Source organism: Engystomops pustulosus, chromosome 6 (assembly GCF_040894005.1).
Source record: "Engystomops pustulosus chromosome 6, aEngPut4.maternal, whole genome shotgun sequence".
Lineage (NCBI taxonomy): Eukaryota > Metazoa > Chordata > Amphibia > Anura > Leptodactylidae > Engystomops > Engystomops pustulosus.
Genome location: NC_092416.1, coordinates 110,187,892 through 110,206,906, shown reverse-complemented (window position 1 = coordinate 110,206,906; position 19,015 = coordinate 110,187,892).

The window sequence follows — 19,015 nt, the reverse complement described above, 5'->3', positions numbered from 1 at the left end:
ACTTTGAATACCTGGTTATGCCCTTTGGTTTGAGTAATGCCCCAGCGGTTTTTCAAGGCTTTATGAACTCCATTTTTCATGATTACATCGGTGTGTTTATGGTGGTGTATCTAGACGATATTTTGATTTTTTCTCCTGATATGGTTTCTCACCAGCAACATCTCCGCCAAGTACTTACCAGGTTGCGCAAAAACCACCTCTTCGCTAAGCTGGAAAAGTGTGTTTTTTGCGTCCAGAAGGTTTCCTTCTTAGGTTATGTTGTGACTCCCTCTGATGTACAGATGGATCCGAGTAAGGTTCAGGCGCTCACGGACTGGGTTCGGCCTACCAATCTTAAGGCCCTACAACGATTTTTAGGTTTCGCTAACTATTATCGGAACTTTATAAAGAACTTTTCGGTGATCGCCAAACCCCTCACGGATCTAACCCGTAAGGGTGCTGATCCAAACAACTGGTCCCCTGCCGCTTGCTCAGCGTTTGAAACTTTAAAAGCGGCATTCTCGTCAGCCCCAGTTTTGGTTCAACCTGACCTCTCTCTGCCGTTTGTTGTGGAGGTTGATGCCTCCGAGGTAGGAGTAGGTGCAGTGTTGTCTCAGGGGTCCTCCACTCTCACCAGACTTAGGCCCTGTGCATATTTCTCTAGAAAGTTTTCCTCTTGTGAGAGGAATTATGATATTGGTAATCGAGAGCTCCTTGCCATTAAGTGGGCATTTGAAGTCTGGCGACACTTTTTGGAAGGAGCTCTTCATCCGATAACTGTGCTCACAGATCATAAGAACTTAGTATATTTGGATACTGCTAAGCGTTTGAACTCACGTCAGGCTAGGTGGGCCTTGTTTTTCTCTCGCTTTAATTTTGTGGTCACCTACCGACCTGGGTCAAAAAATGTGAAGGCTGATGCCTTGTCCCGTAGCTTCGGGACTCCTGAGCTTCCAGCGACTACGGACAGTAATATTTTGTCTCCAGGTGTTGTGTTGGCAGCTGTCTCCTCCCACCTCTCCTCTCAAATTTTAGCAGGACAAAAATCTGCACCCAAAGACCTTCCGGAAGGCAAATTATTTGTTCCTCTTTCTTGTCGTTTGAGAGTGTTGGAGGAGACGCATTGCTCAGTATTGGCAGGTCATCCGGGAATGCGGAGTACCTTGGATCTCTTAAAGAGAAGTTACTGGTGGCCTCACATGACTAATGATGTGCACGCATTTGTCCAAGCCTGTCAGGTCTGTGCGCGAGGAAAGACTCCCAGGAGACGTCCTGAGGGGCCTCTTCTTCCGCTTCCAGTTCCCACCAGGCCATGGTCTAAAGTGTCAATGGATTTTGTCACTGATCTGCCAGCATCTCAAGGCTATACAGTGATTTGGGTGGTAGTGGACCGTTTCTCCAAGATGGGACACTTTGTTCCATTAAAAAAGTTACCTTCAGCTGAAGAATTGGCTGATTTGTTTATACAGAACATTGTACGCCTCCATGGTATACCAGATGATATTGTGTCTGATAGGGGCGTACAATTTGTTTCCAAATTTTGGCGAGCATTTTGTTCTAGACTGGAAATTAATCTGTCGTTCTCCTCAGCGTTTCATCCTGAGTCTAATGGTCAGTCCGAGAGAATGAATCAGGAGATGATTCAATATCTGCGACTCTTTGTCTCGGACAGTCAGGACCAGTGGGTGAAATTCCTTCCGTTGGCAGAATTTGCTATTAATAACCACTGTAGTTCGTCCACACAGGTATCTCCGTTTTTCTGCAATTATGGTTTTCATCCACGTTTCTCTTTTTCATCTGTGCCTGTCTCTAATATTCCTCGAGCGGAAGCCATTACATCCAAGTTGCGCTCGCTCTGGTCACAAGTTCGGGAGAATATTCAGAGGGCACAAAATTCTATGGTCCAACAAACTGAAAGAAGGCGCACTAAATCTGATACGTTTGTGGTGGGGGATAAAGTGTGGTTATCAACAAAAAACCTTAAATTGAAGGTCCCCTCTTTGAAGTTTGCGCCCAGGTTTGTGGGTCCGTTTGTTGTTACTCATATTGTTAACCCGGTTTCCTTCAAGATTACACTTCCAGCAGGGTGGCGGGTCCATAACACCTTCCATAAGAGTCTTCTGAAGCGCTATGTTGAGCCTGTTTTGCCTCTTTCTGACCCTCCTTCTCCATCTATTGTGGAGGGGAATCTGGAATTTGAGGTGGAAAAGGTGGTGAATTCCAGATGGGTAGGTAACTCCCTGCAGTACCTGGTCCATTGGAAAGGTTTTGGTCCTGAGGATAGGTCTTGGGTTCCGGCTAGAGATGTTCATGCTCCACGGTTACTCAGGTTATTTCATCAGACCTACCCTCAGAAGCCATCTTTAAGATCTAGGGGTCCGAAGGCCCCCCGTCAGGGGGGGGGGTACTGTCAGGTTCGCTAGGGAGATTGCTGGGACTTCTGGTTCTTCTGGTGGTACCAGCAGCGTTCTCCGAACCCCGGCGCGTATCCGCGCAAACTCCACCTCTCGTCCTGGGCAGCGGCTGCTAAGATCTCGCGCTGTCTAGGAGTGGCTGGGACTTTGAACCTCTGCTTGGTGCTTGGTTGTTTCTGCACCATGAGGGGTTAATTCCCAGATGCTGTCCAGCACCTATCAGGTTTTGGAGGTGGAGTTCTGGCTGCATAAATTGCAGCTTCACTAGTCACCAGTGCCAGTGTTTGAAAATCCCTTTCTCCACCTGGTTGCTGCTAGTTTGTATTGCTCTGTATCTGTATCTATATTGTTGCTAACTCGGCTAGTTTTGGACTTTGACTCTTGCTTACTGATTTTGCTTTTGACGTACCCTCTAGTTGTGACTCCGGCTTGTTTACGATTCTTTTATGTTTTATGTTTGTCAGTCTGTTTGTGTTCCCCTTCCCACACTTACCCAGAATATTTCGAGTCTTCAAGTAGTCGCCCCACGGTTTAGCGTGGGGGGGCTATAGGAAGGGACAGAGGTTGGGGCAAGCTCAGGGCACACTATCCCCTGTCTTTTGTGTAACCAATCCTAACAGTAGGTGTAAGAAGGCAATACCGAGCACTAGCTCAGGGTGAGCTGGTGCCGGAGCTTATTTTTGTGTTTTAAACCGCTGTATCCTGGTTTAAAACTCTTTTTAAACTTTATGGCCGAAGCTGCTTCGGCTCACCATACGCGCGGCTACATAAGAAGTGAAGGAGAGCCGCGCACATGGTGCGCCGAAGCAGCTTCGGCCATAAAGTTTTTAAAAAGTGTTTTAAACCGCGATACAGCGGTTTAAAACACTAACAAAAATAATCTCCGGCCGCAGCTCACCCTGAGCTGGTGCTCGGTATTGCCTTACACCTACCACTTTGAGTGGTAGGTTTCCCTTAAATGATCCTTAAATGATCCTGTGTTCACTGTGTTCTTCACTGTTCTTCACTGTGTTTCCTTAAGTGAAAGCTCGTATCGATCAGGCGAAATACTCAACCAAGCAAAGAGCCGCTTTGAGTATGCTAATACTCGAACGAGCATCAAGCTCGAACGAGTATACTCGCTCATCTCTAGTTATCACCTTTGCTTTATGGCAAGGTGCTCCATAATGCTGGAAAAGGCATTGTTGATCACCAAACTGCTCTTGGACGGTTGGAAGAAGTTGCTCTTGGAGGACATTCTGGTACCATTCTTTATTTATGGATATGTTTTTAGGCAAGACTGTGAGAGAGCCAATTCCCTTGGCTAAGAAGCAACCCCACACATGAATGGTTGCAGGATGCTTTACAGTTGGCATGAGACAAGACTGGTGGTATCGCTCACCTTGTCTTCTCCGAAAAAGCTGTTTTCCAGATGTTCCAAACAATCAGAAAGGATTCAACAAAGAAAATGACTTTACCCCAGTCCTCAGCAGTCCACTCCCTGTACCTTTTGCAGAATATCAGTCTGTCCCTGATGTTTTTCAGGAGAGAAGCGGCTTCTTCTTTGCTGCTCTCATTGACACCAGGCCTTGCTCCAAGAGTCTCCGCCTCACAATGCGTGCAGATGCACTCACACCTGCCTGCTGCCATTCCTGAGCAAGCTCTGCACTGCTGGTAGCCCAATCCCAAGCTGAAACACATTTAAGAGACGGTCCTGGCGCTTGCTGGTCCTTCTTGGGCGCCCTGGAGCATTTTGGCCAACAATGGAACCTCTCTCCTTGAATTCCTTGATGATGCAATAATAGTAGTAGTAGATGCATTCGTATTGTAGTGTAGAGTGTGAGTAATCAGACCCTGCAGGGTTTAGGTAACGTAGAGGGACTGAAATAATAATAAAAAGGTTTAAATCAACCCCCCCCCCCCATTTCTCTAGAACACATATAAAGAAAAATAAACCGTAAAAATCATAAACATGTTGGGTATCACCACATCCCTATTCTATCACAATATTTAAAAGATTATTTCTGGCCATGAAAACTGTAAAGGAAAATAGCGCCCAAATGTCTGAACTACTTTTTTGCCATTTTTCAATCCATGAATATTTGAATATAAAATGATCAAAACAAAGATTTTATTTTTTTAAATTTTTTTTTAAACCTATATAAATTTGGTATCCCTATGATTATATTGACCCAAAGAATAAAGAGGGAGTGTCATTTGGTGCATTAAGTGACAGTCAGGTGGAAGTTCCAAGTGACTGGCACAAGGCAAATGTGGTGCCAATATTTAAAAAAGGCTCTAGAACTTTGCCAGACAAGTATAGGCCTGTAAGCCTAACTTCTATTGTGGGGAAAATACTGGAAGTGTTACTAAAAGATGACATACAAGAGTATGTGACATCACAAAGTATATTAAGTAACAGTCAGTATGGGTTTACTAATTATAGAAGTTGTCAGACTAACCTGATCTGCTTCTATGAAGAGGTCAGCAGATGTCTGGATGGAGGAGCTGCTGTGGATATTGTGTTGGTGGACTTTGCAAAGGCATTTGACACTGTCCCTCATAGATGTCTGATGGGTAAATTGGATTGAAAACTGTGAAAACTGGGAGAGTCCCTTGTTGAGAAGGACCTGGGGGTACTAGTAGATTATAAATTGAATAACAGCATTCAATGTCAATCAGCTGCCTCTAAAGCCAGTAGGATCTCGTCATGTATCAAAAGTAGTAGGGATGTAAATTATTACTGTATACGGCATTGGTTTGGCCTCACCTGGAATATGCTTTTCAGTTCTGGGCTCAGGTCCATAAAAGGATGCTCTGGAGCTGGAGAGGGTGCAATAAAGAAACACAAAAATGATAAAAGGTAAGGAGGGTCTCAGTTATGAGCAAAGATTAAAACAACTAGATTTATTTAGGCTCAAAAAGACGACTAAGGGGGGGGGGGATGATTAAATATATAAATATATGAAGGAAATTTGTTCTAGGCAAAACAAATCAAAAGACGAGGGACATCTGGAGAAACCAAGGTTTAACCACCAGAGGCAACAGGGTTTTTTTTACTATGAGAACTGGCAATCATGTGGAATAGCCTGCCTCAGGCACTGGTCACAGTAGGGACACAGAGAGGCCTAGATGCCCTTTTACATCTAAATAACATTGACGGATATGTTATATTTAATTGTTTTCCTCAAATCCATTCCTCATCTAATCCTCCCTCCCTTTGTTGAACTTTATGGACATGTGTCTTTATTCAACCATATAAACTATATAACTATATGCTTTGTTTGTATACACTCACCGGCCACTTTATTAGGTACACCTGTCCAATCACATGGCGGCAACTCGGTGCATTTAGGCATGTAGACATGGTCAAGACAATCTCTTGCAGTTCAAACCGAGCATCAGTATAGGGAAGAAAGGTGATTTGAGTGCCTTTGAACGTGGCATGGTTGTTGGTGTCAGAAGGGCTGGTCTGAGTATTTCAGAAACTGCTGATCTACTGTGATTTTCACGCACAACCATCTCTATGGTTTACAGAGAATGGTCCGAAAAAGAAAAAACATCCAGTGAGCGGCAGTTCTGTGGGCGGAAATGCCTTGTTGATGCCAGAGGTCAGAGGAGAATGGTCAGACTGGTTCGAGCTGATAGAAAGGCAACAGTGACTCAAATCGCCACCCGTTACAACCAAGGTAGGCAGAAGAGCATCTCTGAACGCACAGTACGTCGAACTTTGAGGCAGATGGGCTACAGCAGCAGAAGACCACACCGGGTGCCACTCCTTTCAGCTAAGAACAGGAAAATGAGGCTTCAATTTGCACAAGCTCATCGAAATTGGACAGTAGAAGATTGGAAAAACATTGCCTGGTCTGATGAGTCTTGATTTCTGCTGCGATATTCGGATGGTAGGGTCAGAATTTGGCGTCAACAACATGAAAGCATCCTGCCTTGTATCAACGGTTCAGGCTGGTGGGGGTGGTGTCATGGTGTGGGGAATATTTTCTTGGCACTCTTTGGGCCCCTTGGTACCAATTGAGCATCGTTGCAACGCCACAGCCTACCTGAGTATTGTTGCTGACCATGTCCATCCCTTTATGACCACAATGTACCCAACATCTGATGGCTACTTTCAGCAGGATAATGCACCATGTCATAAAGCTGGAATCATCTCAGACTGGTTTCTTGAACATGACAATGAGTTCACTGTACTCAAATGGCCTCCACAGTCACCAGATCTCAATCCAATAGAGCATCTTTGGGATGTGGTGGAACGGGAGATTCACATCATGGATGTGCAGCCGACAAATCTGCGGCAACTGTGTGATGCCATCATGTCAATATGGACCAAAATCTCTGAGGAATGCTTCCAGCACCTTGTTGAATCTATGCCATGAAGAATTGAAGCAGTTCTGAAGGCAAAAGGGGGTCCAATCCGTTACTAGCATGGTGTACCTAATAAAGTGGTCGGTGAGTGTATGTGTTGTGTATATTCTCTATATGTGTATATGGTGTATGAATATGCTATATGTTTTTATATGGTGCTTTATTTGTAAATATTGTGCATATTTACTATATGTTTATACTGTGTAAATATGCAGTATGTGTAATATGATTTATATATAGTATATGTTTGTGTATTTGATGTGTAAATACTGCATGAGAGTGTGTTTGAGATCTTCATATACTTGTATGCTTGTACAAAAAAGTACATACTGTTTTTATTAGTATATATAAGTTAGTTATAAGTTATATATAAGTTAGTATATATAAATGTGTGTGTATAAATGAATGTATATGTGTAAGGCCTCATTCACTCTAACGTATGCCCACCCGTCCATCTGCGTGGGAGAGGAGGAGTTCACCATCGCCCCCTCCATAGAAAATAGTAGCTATATGGCTGAAGATAGAGCATGCTCCATCGTTTTGCGGCTATGGTTTGGAACAGGGCGGTTCTAGACAAAGTGGGGCCCTGGGAAAAACTAAAAGTGGGGCCCCAAAATAAAACTATTTTATGACCAGTCTGTCAGTAAGAGGCTCTTAGGGAAGAGTCTGTGGACCCTCTGGATGATGACACTAGCCGACACCCGGGGCCAGAGTCTAAGAGGCACCTGGTCTTTGCCAGAGCCCGTTGTAAAAGCAGGATGGTCTTCTTGCGGCTGTGTGCCACCAGATTGTTCCACGGTTGTGACCAACCCCGCTTTGGCAGCCAAGGTAGTACAGAGGGAGATCCAGGACACAGTCCGAGCCCAGGATGACAGCAGGGGTACAGCTTGGAAGGGTGAGCTGGGAGCTGGGGCACACAGTACACACAAGCAGGAACTGGTACATGGAGCAGGTAGCTACCAACAGATGACAGGACACAGAGGAACACTGGAAACACAGGAGGGCTTTCACTTAGCAGGCAATGATGCTAAAGATCCCGCAAGGCAGAAAGGGAGGTTCCGGATTATAAGGGTGAGCCGGATCAACTTGTGCCCAATAATGAGCACGCTGGCACTTTAAATCTTGAAGAGCCGGCAAGCAGACACGCGACCTAGACAGGAAGCAGGAGCGTTGTAGAGGAGAGTCCAGGCCTGGGGTAACTGTACCACACTGAAGGGCGTGGGTGTACCCGTGATCCGTATCGAGGATCGCGGGTGCGGCTGTGACACTGTAATATGGGAGAATTTTATAGGAGATAGATGATAAGGAGATTGATGGGCAGCACAGTGGCTCAGTGGTTGGCACTACAGTCTTGCAGTGCTGGTCAACATCTACAAAGAGTTTGTATGTTCTCTCCAGGTTTGTGTGGGTTTCCTCTGGTTTCCTCTCACAATCCAAAAACTTACTAGTAGGTTGTTTAGATTGTGAGCCCCATTGGGGACAGGGAATTAATTGGCATGTTCTGTGCAGTGCTACATAATCTGTGTGCATTATATAAATAAAGGAATTATTAATTATAAGTATTATGATAAAGATAAATATGAAAGATAGAGATTTCTAGATGAAGAACTATAAAGTATATTATATATACAGTAGATTGATATGAGACAATACAGTAGAAGAGAAATAGAAGAATGATAACTAGATAAAAAGTAAGATATATAAATGGTCAGATTTATAGGAGATAGATAACTAGACAGATAGATGTATAGACAGGAGATAGATGATAAGCATCTTCACCCGGGAATTGAACCAAGGGTTATTAACCATTTCACTGCCAGGCATTTCTGTATATTTTGTTGCATTATTGGCCAGAGCAATTTTTCAATTTTGATGTTTACAAATAAATTCGAAATTACAGCAAAAAGAATTAAAGTAAACCACAGCAAACCAAATATTTTCTGAAAGCAGATACTTTTTTTCAAAAAATTTTCAAACTTACATTAAAGAGTTTATAGACATAAGCACCTTCATGCAATTTTGATTCAAACAGAGACATTTTCCTGTGTGCAGCAAATTCTCCCTGTAGCTGCCGGCTAAGAATCTGGAGACACTTCAGGGGGCTATATCTCTGGCTCAGCGACACATAGAACCTCACTTCTTTTTTCCTATGAAAGAAGAAAGTCTCCTCTTTATATGAATCTAAATGTGTGTTTGTTTCTAAGTGTCAAGAAAACAGAGATATTAACTGTTAAAATGCATTCGGGAGCGATTTTTACATATAAAAATCGCACCTGATATTCTCATTTTAAACCTGAATATCTCTGGATCCATGGCACTTAGAAACACAATTCTAGATTCATTTGAAAGAAGATTCTCCTTTTTCACAGGGTAAATGACCGCTTTGCCTACCCATAGCGCCAGCCCTGGTTTTGAACAGTGAGCTCTTGTTGTGCTCACTGTACTGAGCCTGGGTGCCATAGCCATATATGGGGGGCGTTTGTAAGGCCACAAGCTTGCAAAAATCTGCTATGGGGCCAAGGTTCTCCTAGTTATGCTCCTGAACACTCTACTCCTGGTTATATTCCATGTTATCTGATGTTTGAACAACTGGTCAAATTATCTGCAGCCTGTAACCACGTATTTGTTAGTACCAGAAGACCTCAATCTTATACCTCAAACTGATTCCCAGGACAGATGCAAGATTTGTGCTTGAGGCTCATCACTACAGATTCTAGTCACTAGAAATATATAAGACAGAGGCATCTGTCAGACAACATTTACAATGGATAGGAATGCATGGACTGCCAGAAACTACCAGTGACCACCAGAGATGCCTGGCTGATGCCAAGAACATAAAGGACACCTATGTGAAAGGAGCCTAAAAAAACAGAGTGGAATAAGACCAACAGGCAAGAGCAAAGCTGGTCCAGATAGGTGTTAGAGTTTTGTTAAACAATAACCATCGTACCGGCACGCTAGATAACAAATTGGAACCTGAACCATATGTAGTTTACCTTATCCTGGTACTGACATATAACAGACAAACAGAGGAGGATTCAAATTCACAATCCAACCTGTGACTACACACATCATCACTATCCACTCATTTGACTGCGGCTGTCTGAGGTGAGTTATGTATGGAATATGAATTAAATGGATATCTTCAGATGCATACGTTGAAAAATTGTCAACCCAAGTCTCCATCAGTCAGGGGAATTGAAGTTATTAGCTCTGTAAAAATATATATTAACAATAGTAATTTAGCTTTGCTTTTAAAACAGCCTAGTGTCAATATGTTGTAATTAGAGATGAGCGAGCATACTCGCCCGAGCTTGATGCTCGTTCGAGTATTAGCGTACTCGAAACGGCTCGTTGAGACTCTGCTGTACACCCAGCATCACTTACATGTCGATTGGCTGGCCTGATCAGGTAAAGAGTGGAGAAAGCCACAGCACTCGGTACGGTTCAATTCCAAGTCGTCTTTATTATAGCATCATCAGGCATAAAATTGCAACGTTTCGATTCCAAATGAATCTTTCTCAAGCATAAATTTCATTACAAGGGTGAACATATATATAGAAAAAGTGGTAGTGACATCATTTCCTGTATAGCCTGAACAGCCAATAGGATTCATGATCAATATTTAAGTTCACACAATATGTGCATCAAAGCAGCAGTATACAATATATAATACATATCTTAAAGTATCCAATGCCCCATAGTAGTATATCAACTACCAGAAAAGAAAGTACATTAATATAAACAAACAACATCGCGTGTCTCGGCCCCACACATGTGTATCATTAAAGTGATTACTTCCATCCTATTGTCAGAGGTCCGGGAGCTCCACGGCGCTTGCGTAGCTATTGCCGTTGTCATGGTAGTCAGGTTACTCAATCTGACTAGTGGAGCCTCGTAGTTCAAGTTCCGGCTTCGGTCATGTGACCGCTACTCCGATCATGTGATCTCTCCATAAGCGTACTATTGCAGCGCTAATACACTAAGCTACAGCAGCATCTCTATCCTTCAAGCGAAGAAATATGGATCAACCGGAGGTAAGCTTAAATACAACATTTAAAAAAAGGGTATACGGAATTGGTTATTGGTGGTGGGATATTAGGAGACAATCCACTATGTCCATGTGGAACCTGACATAAAAGTGTCTATTGGGTCAAAAAAAACCATTTTTTTTAAAAAAGGCCAAAAAAAAGGAGACATTCGGAGGTCCAAACATTCATCTGGGACATACATCGTTTCTAGGTTATAAATTCTGTAGCCTCTAATTTGGTACCCAGGGGGTGGACTAGAAAGGGTTAACAAAACCAAGAACTGGTAATGTCCGATTCTTGCACCTACTCTCATACGGTACTCTGTATGGGCTAAATGGACCGGACGTGAGAGGCACTACCATCAACTCAAACCTGCCAAGTAGAGGCATATTATGAGTCAGGTTATTCATGCCCACGTATTTGTCCAATAATATATACAGAACACAGATCCAATGACAAATCGAAGAAGACCATATACACACCTCCAAGCTATAGAAAAATAGACCCATATAAGTGTCCGGATGGACAAAGTGTCGTCGTGCTTGTTCATTGTAATAATCCCTATCTTGAAGCCGAAGATGAGTCTAATCGATAGGAATGGGTAAGTATAGGTGCAGTGATAAATTAGGGCCATTTGTGCATGTATCTGTGAAAAGAGTGAGAATAATAGTTAATCCATACAGCCACTGATTTCATACAGTTAAAAAACCATCAACAGAAGACAAGTGAGCGATGTCACTACATATACACATTATTAGAAAAACATATATCTAAAATCGGACAATTGATGCTTAGGTATCCCAAAAGAAGATCTAGATGACACCTCCCATTTTAAATTCCCTGTTAAGTCCAGATGGTTCAAGAGTATTGAGCTCAAAAATCCACTTCATTTAAAGTCGTTTTAATGTTCTTTCTCTATCTTCTTTCTTTGGAAGAGGAATGAGGAAGGCCTGTTAAACTTTGCCCATGAAATTAATCTCCATGTCCCTGAATTACAGTTTACTATGGTAAAATCTAAAGACTATTTACAATTTCTTGACACTGTGGTTCGTATCAGTGGTAATCAACTAGTGACTGATTTATACTCGAAAATGACAGATAGGAATAGTCTCTTGCTATATAGCAGTAACCATCCTAACAATATGCTAAATTCTCTCCCATATAGCCAACTTCTACGAGTAAGGAGGATAGTTGCGGATGAAAATGAAGTGGATGCATGATTAGATGCAATGTGTGCAAAATTTGAGCAAAGAGGTTACCCCCAACGGTTACTTAAACATACAAAAAATCGAGTCAGCGCCAATGATAGGAAAACACTTCTGCGACCTGCCTATAAAAACACAGGAGGTACAAATAGAATCCCCTTTGTATCAACTTACTGCCCAGTAAGTACAAAAGTAGCCAAGATCCTTAGAGATAGTTGGCCAGTAGTTCGTGATTCACTTTATGGCATTACTGAATTTCATGACCCCCCGATTATGGCATACAGAAGACCCAAGAATTTGGGTGATCGCTTGGTACACGCCAATACACAGACAGAGGTAAAAAAAGTACCTAAAAGAAGCGGTTGCTTTCCTTGTCTAGGCTGCTGTAACTTAAGGGGGATACCTTTTATGCTTAAGGGGATACCTTTTACCACCCACAAACAGGTAGAAAATACCATATTAAACAACATTACACTTGCTCTTCGATGTACATCATTTATTTAATCCAATGCCCATGCGGCCTCCTGTACGTGGGCGAGACCACCCAAGAGTGTCGCCTACGTATAAACCAACATAAATCCACAATTCGTACTGGAAAAGTGGACCTTCCCCTCCCAGACCACTTTCACAAATACCACCACAATGTGTCCCAACTTAGATTCCGAATCATTGATGGGGTACAAAGGCATCGTAGAGGAGGTGATAGAGGAAGAACATTAAAAAGACTTGAACTGAAGTGGATTTTTGAGCTCAATACTCTTGAACCATCTGGACTTAACAGGGAATTTAAAATGGGAGGTGTCATCTAGATCTTCTTTTGGGATACCTACGCATCAATTGTCCGATTTTAGATATATGTTTTTTCTAATAATGTGTATATGTAGTGACATCGTTCACTTGTCTTCTGTTGATGGTTTTTTAACTGTATGAAATCAGTGGCTGTATGGATTAACTATTATTCTCACTCTTTTCACAGATACATGCACAAATGGCCCTAATTTATCACTGCACCTATACTTACCCATTCCTATCGATTAGACTCATCTTCGGCTTCAAGATAGGGATTATTACAATGAACAAGCACGACGACACTTTGTCCATCCGGACACTTATATGGGTCTATTTTTCTATAGCTTGGAGGTGTGTATATGGTCTTCTTCGATTTGTCATTGGATCTGTGTTCTGTATATATTATTGGACAAATACGTGGGCATGAATAACCTGACTCATGATATGCCTCTACTTGGCAGGTTTGAGTTGATGGTAGTGCCTCTCACGTCCGGTCCATTTAGCCCATACAGAGTACCGTATGAGGGTAGGTGCAAGAATCGGACATTACCAGTTCTTGGTTTTGTTAACCCTTTCTAGTCCACCCCCTGGGTACCAAATAAGAGGCTACAGAATTTATAACCTAGAAACGATGTATGTCCCAGATGAATGTTTGGACCACCGAATGTCTCCTTTTTTTTGGCCTTTTTAAAAAAAATGGGTTTTTTTGACCCAATAGACACTTTTGTGTCAGGTTCCACATGGACATAGTGGATTGTCTCCTAATATCCCACCACCAAATAACCAATTCCGTATACCCTTTTTTTAAATGTTGTATTTAAGCTTACCTCCGGTTGATCCATATTTCTTCGCTTGAAGGATAGAGATGCTGCTGTAGCTTAGTGTATTAGCGCTGCAATAGTACGCTTATGGAGAGATCACATGATCGGAGTAGCGGTCACATGACCGAAGCCGGAGCTTGAACTACGAGGCTCCACTAGTCAGATTGAGTAACCTGACTACCATGACAACGGCAATAGCTACGCAAGCGCCGTGGAGCTCCCGGACCTCTGACAATAGGATGGAAGTAATCACTTTAATGATACACATGTGTGGGGCCAAGACACGCGATGTTGTTTGTTTATATTAATGTACTTTCTTTTCTGGTAGTTGATATACTACTATGGGGCATTGGATACTTTAAGATATATATTATATATTGTATACTGCTGCTTTGATGCACATATTGTGTGAACTTAAATATTGATCATGAATCCTATTGGCTGTTCAGGCTATACAGGAAATGATGTCACTACCACTTTTTCTATATATATGTTCACCCTTGTAATGAAATTTATGCTTGAGAAAGATTCATTTGGAATCGAAACGTTGCAATTTTATGCCTGATGATGCTATAATAAAGACGACTTGGAATTGAACCGTACCGGGTGCTGTGGCTTTCTCCACTCTTATGCTGTCTATGGGACTCTGAGCACCGGATCCCCAGCTGCGAGCACCACCCAAATCTTCTAGGAGTATCCAGGATTGCTGTCCTTTCTTCTCTTTTCTGGCCTGATCAGGTGACGCTGCTCAGATAATTTTCTGTCTGGATGCCGTTAGGGATAGAGCTTCAGCTGGTCAGGGATAGCATTAGGGTGTTCTATTAGATTAGTGTTAGGCAAGAGTGATTCTCAGGTGTGATTCTACAAGAACCCAACAGCCCTTGTTAGGGCTACATTAGCATTTTTCAAAAGTTAAAGTGACAGTCACAGCACAAAATCCTTTTGTGTGCTGTCAGTGTTGGTTAGAAACTAGCCATAGCAATCATCTTCTGAGGTTGCTGTCTGATTTCTTCTGCACGCTTTGTTCTATAAAACCCAAAAAATTTACCCAAACAAATTTACTGTTTATATTTCTCTTTTATCTATAAAAGTTTAATTCAAATGTTGAACCCGAGGGTTAAGGGTAGAGGGCGCGGGCGTCGGCATCCAATTACTGCAGGGGTCAGAGGCCGTGGTCCTGGGCGGGGTGAGACACCACCGACTGATGAGTGAGCAGGGGAACGCTGCAGAGCTACACTCCCTAGCTTCATGTCTCAACTTACTGGGATTCGTGGTAGAGCACTGTTGAGGCCACAACAGTGCAAACAGGTGATGTCGTGGATTGCGGACAATGCTTCAAGCCATTTGTCCACCAGTCAGTCTTCCACACAGTCCACCCATGTTACCCAAGTGAGCACTCCTCCAGCTCCTCAACCTCCTTCCCCCCAGTCTGCCCCCTCCCGGGAAAATTTGGAATTTGATCTGGCATACTTTGAGGAACTGTTTTCTGGACCCTTCCCCGAGTCACAAACCACTTCTCAGGTTGCTGCTGAGCTCTTTCCCGATGCCCAGGTTTTCCAATGGTCGCAATCTGTGGGTGATGACATTGTTGACGTAGTGGAAGAAGTGTGTAAAGAGGTGTCGGACGATGAGGAGACACAGTTGTCAGACAGTGGTGAATTTGTTGTCAGGGCAGGAAGTCCGTGGGGGGAGCAGACTGAGGGATCGGATGAGGTGACAGACCCAAGCTGGGTTGATAGGCCGGGTGAACACAGTGCTTCAGAGACGGAGGAAAGTCCTGGTGCATCAGCGCCAAATGTTTCACGTAGTGAAGCTCCTGTGGCAAGGACTAGATTTTCAGAAGTCTGGTTGTTTAAAGAAACAGCAGATGACCAACGGACTGTGATGTGCAACCTGTGTCACACCAGGATCAGCAGGGGTTCCACCACCACTAGCTTAACCACAACCATTATGCGCAGGTATATGAGTGCTAAACACCCCACTCAATGGAACCAAGGCCGTTCACCTCTGGCCGGGCCAACAACTGCTCCTTTTCCTGTGTCATTTGCTACCTCTGCTAGTCAGCACCCTGCCCAGGACCCCGGCACAAAGACCTCCCTCTCGAAAACCACACCTTGCCTCCACGATCCTCCACAGTGTCCACCAATGTCTCCATGTGCAGCGTTCAGCTGTCTATACCCCAGATGCTGGAGCGCAAGAGAAAATACAGTTCCACCCACCAACACGCCCAAGCCCTCAAAATCCACATCCCCAAATTACTAAGCCTGGAGATTCTGTCCTATAGGCTGGTAGAGGCCGAGGCCTTTTGCAACCTCATGACAGCGGCCACCCCTCGGTATTCGGTCCCCAGCCGCCACTACTTTTCCCGATGTGCCATCCCAGACCTGCACCAGCACGTGTCAGACAACATCATCCGTGCCCTGACCAATGCCATTTCTGACAAGGTCCACCTAAACACGGACATGTGGATGAGTGCTGCTGGGCAGGGCCACTATATATCACTGACGGCACATTAGGAGGTGGGACCGAGTCTGACCCTGGGGCTGCTCATGTACTGACGACGCCGAGGATTGCGGAGCCTACCTCGGTCACGGTCTCTCAGGCCTACTATGCCTTGTATGTCTACAATGAGGAGTGGACGTGGATGTCTGATATCTGTCAGGTGCTGAGTAACTTTGAGGAGTCAACACAGATGGTCAGTGGCGATGCCGCCATCATCAGCCTCACCATCCCGCTGCTTGGCCTGTTGAAAAACTCTCTGGTCAGCATGAAGTCGGAAGCTTTGCGCTTGTCACAAGAGATGGGGGAAGAGGATTCCCTTGTTGATAGCCAGAGCACACTCCGGTCTGTTTCACAGCACGTATCAGTGGAGGAGGAAGAGGAGGAGAATGTTGATGAGACAAAAGAGGGGACCATTGCTCAGTCCTTATCAACTAATCAGTGTGTATGGGCAGAAGAAGAGGAGTTGCAGAAGGAGGAGGAAATGGAGAGTCAGGCCAGTGAGGGAAGTGAGTTCTTGCGAGTTGGGACTCTGGCGCATATGGCAGATTTCATCTCTCCATTCTCCACTGTCATCCCTGTAGAAGAAAGGAGTGTGAGAGTGCATGAATACCAGCATCTGACAACGCTAGCAGCAGAGGGTGTACTTCTGCGGGACAAGTAGCGAGGGAGAGTAGGCGAACAAGCAGCTTGTCCAGCACTGGCAGGGGTGCGCTTTACAAAGCCTTTGCCAGTTTTATGTCACCCCAGCAAGACACTATCACCTGTCCCCATTCGCGGCAGAGAAGGGCTGATCTTTACAGAAAGATGGTGAGGGAGTACGTAGCTGACCATACCATCGTCCTAAATTATCACACAGCTTCCTACAACTACTGGGTTTCAAAGCTGGACATCTGGCCCCAACTGGCGCTGTACACCTTGGAGGTTCTTGCCTGCCCTGGGCTAGCATGTTGTCAGAGCAGGGTTTCAGTGCAGCTGGTGGCATCATCACTGATAAGGGTATACGCCTGTCGACTGACAGCGCTGGCAGGCTGACGCTTATCAAGATGAATCAAGCCTGGATTTCTCATGATTTCCATTCTCCACCAGGTGAAAGCAGCTCAACCTGAATAATTTTCATGTATGCACTCCTCCTCCTCATTCTCCTCCTCTTTGTAAAGCAGAGGCAACTGGCTATTTTTTGCCAGGGTCAACTGGCTCTGGCTATAGTACTCTGTCTATTGAATTTTTCTGGCGGGCCACCTACCCGGTCCTCTGTTTTGAAAACTTTTTTGGACTGCCACATATAGGCACCATCCAAATGTAATTGTCTTCATAGCAGCCTCACTCGGTCACTCTGTCATCGACATGCTGTTGCCCAGAATTTTGGCATAATGGTGCGATTAGGCAGCCTCAGAGGCATTCATGCATGCTTTCGGTGGTGTTTTCATCATTTTCTGAGGTTTTCAGGTTTTGGCCAAGCTTCCCTGTGCAGAGCCTTGGTCCCCTTGAAAAATGGCCGAGTCTCCCATTGACTTTAATGGGGTTCGTTATTCGAAATGAGCACTCGAGCATTGGGAAAAGTTCGACTCGAGTAACGAGCAAGCATTTTAGTGCTTGCTCATCTCTAGTTGTAATGTAAAATTACACAGATCATTTGTTCTTTGGCATCATAGCTACTTTGTCTATTTTGAAAAGCAAAATGTTTGGTATCATTGTAAACCTGTATTATCTTGGCATTATTTTGTGCTATTAAGTTTTCTTTATTAATATGAATCATTATTTGTAATTTTAAAAGGAAAACTTATACCCCTGCCCCTGTTTCTTTATTGCAGCTATCTAGTCCTGGTTCGATTGATTTAAGGCAAATGTTCATACAGATATAATCCAATAACATCTTGGAATTGTGGAGACTCGAAAAAGAAATCCACAGAGATTATATCCATTCCTGACATGTGAGGAAGACCATTAAGTAAATGTTTGTTTTTAGCTTGAAGATTAAAACTAGTGATGTTTTAAACAGGGTATTTTGACCGTAATAAAAGCAGCAAGTTGGGGGGGGGGGATCTTTCTGCGAGGCAGGAAACTATCTTATGGCTTTACACATCTGTGATAATTTCCTTCAACTCTCACTTTTATTACTCAGTCATTAAATTCACATTGAGTTCTTAAAACAAAAAATGTTTAAAACAGATGTGGTTGTTAAAGTTACAATATGAATTTTACAACCTGATATTTTACGATACTGGAAGGAACTTTAGCCGCAAGGTAAGGTAGAATGTGAGTGACCAATCTACATGGGCCAGAGTGGTAACCATGCATATAAATGCATGTCCTGGGCACCATTACAGGTAGGAGAGATCTAGCAAGAGCTTTCTGCTGCAGAGATGGTGAGAGAAAGATTAGTTACAATTGCCCTTTTCAGGGCAATTTATAGGGAGGGAATACTGTGAGGTACAGAGAGAATAAATTGCCATTTTCAGGGCGGTGTGAAAAACTGAATCTTGCTTCCTATCTGCCACTGTAGTGCAGGGCCAGTCTAATTAGTAGCTGACAGATCCGTTGTTAGAAATACTTGAATCCAACAGCACTAACTTACAACGTACTGTTTGTGTCATACATACAATGAAGCTTTGTAGTACCAGTGTTATTAATATCTGTGTCATACCATACTGAGTTAGTGGCAGTAATACTTCTGTTTGTGTCATACATATATTCCAGCTTTGTAGTATACGTTGTTTATGTAAATAATAACTGCATTTTACCATACAGCATCATAGTACCATTGGTCATACTGTTTGCCTTTGTAGTACCAGTGTTATTAGTCCCCTTCCCGACACATTTTTGTGTTTTAATTTTTAACTATCCACCTTCAAAATTCTATAATGTTTTTTTTATTTTCCCATGTACAGATTTGTGATAGCTTGTTTTCTGCGTAA